At 28.5% G+C, this 1426-nt stretch overlaps 1 pseudogene; it reads left to right on the top strand.

Annotated features, from left to right (window-relative positions):
• The window catches only part of LOC106309472, a 9960-nt pseudogene that overhangs the window by 3117 nt on the left and 5417 nt on the right, over positions 1–1426 (top strand).

Here is a 1426-nt window from a genome sequence, read left to right as displayed (position 1 = left end):
AACATCTACATCTTCAGAGACTGAATATTAAGTCTGCATAGAAAAATCTATACAAATGTGAATTTGTGTATTATTCATTAAATTTTTTCTAGTTTTTTTGTTTGACAGTGTGTGTTAGTTAATCCTAATGGGTTTGAGTGATTTTGAAATTTTTTTTTTTTATAATTATGAAGGTATAATTCATTTGATTTGACAATGTTGTTAGCTAATAATTGTAGACGTATTTGTAAGTCTTCGTTTATAGTTTTGCTAGTAAGGCTGAGCTTGTTTCAAAGCTGAAGTCGGTGACTGTGGAATATAAATTTACATTCTCAGCATATAAGACAAGGAAAACTCTGTATGTGGCTAAGTGTCGTGTTCAAGGATGTGGTTGGAAACTTAGAGCAAGTGTGAAGCATGGGCCAAAGACATTTTGGGTGACAAAATATTCGAAAAGGATGAAGAATCGGAAAGGTTGAAGAATGTTCCTTGTGCATGATGGCTGTACACATGGTAAACTTCTTGAAATGACACAAGAAGATTATGATCTGGACAACAAAATTGAGAAGATGGTGCTAACCTATTCCTTACCAAACATCATTTAAAACAAATGACTCCGAATAGGAAAATACTCCTCTTATGCCTGTCACGAATAATCGACAAGTACGGAACTTGATCGAGTTATCTAAGACACACTTTGTACGCCATTGTGTATCAAGCATGCGCCAAATACACTAAAAAAGTTTTGATTGACTATATGTTAGATAATAAGTGTAGACATTTTTGTAAATCTACAAATGTAGACTGCAGTTGAAGTCTACATCGTAAATTCTATTAAAAGTGCATTTGTGTATTATTCATCATATTTTATTCACGATGTAATTATTTTACAGTGTATGTTAGTAATATTTTAATGGTCTTGGATGAATTTCAAAAGTTAATGTGTTATAATTATACACATGAAACTTATTGCAAAAATTTGTGATTTGCGATTACTGTTATTCTTGAAAATTTTTGGGAAAATTTTGTATAGATTTTCTTCTTCTCACATGTCTGTTAGTTATTATTTTAGCTTATGGTGGTTTTACTTGTTTGGTTGGTTAGATCTTGTGGAAAAATTGATATCTAACAAAAAATTAATAATATCATACAAGTGAAAACAACTAAAAATGAATACAATGTTTATAAATTATGCATTAAAAAATTATCTAAAAATTAATATTTTATTATGAAAGTTATTACAGAGCAATATATTAAAAAGTATTCTTGAGTGTGTTTGATTTTTAATAATCTTGATGCCTCAAATAAAATCTTGGAAAAGAGTACCTGCAAAATAAGATAAATTTATGAGAAAAACATAAGATAAAAATTAAATCATATTTTAGTAGAACTTTTATTAAGTCTATGTAAATTTATTGTTTAGTAGACTTTAGTTGAAGTCTACACT

Source organism: Brassica oleracea, chromosome C8, assembly GCF_000695525.1.
Source record: "Brassica oleracea var. oleracea cultivar TO1000 chromosome C8, BOL, whole genome shotgun sequence".
Lineage (NCBI taxonomy): Eukaryota > Viridiplantae > Streptophyta > Magnoliopsida > Brassicales > Brassicaceae > Brassica > Brassica oleracea.
Note: the sequence above shows the minus strand (reverse complement) of the source record. Positions and strands in the feature narration are given on the sequence as shown.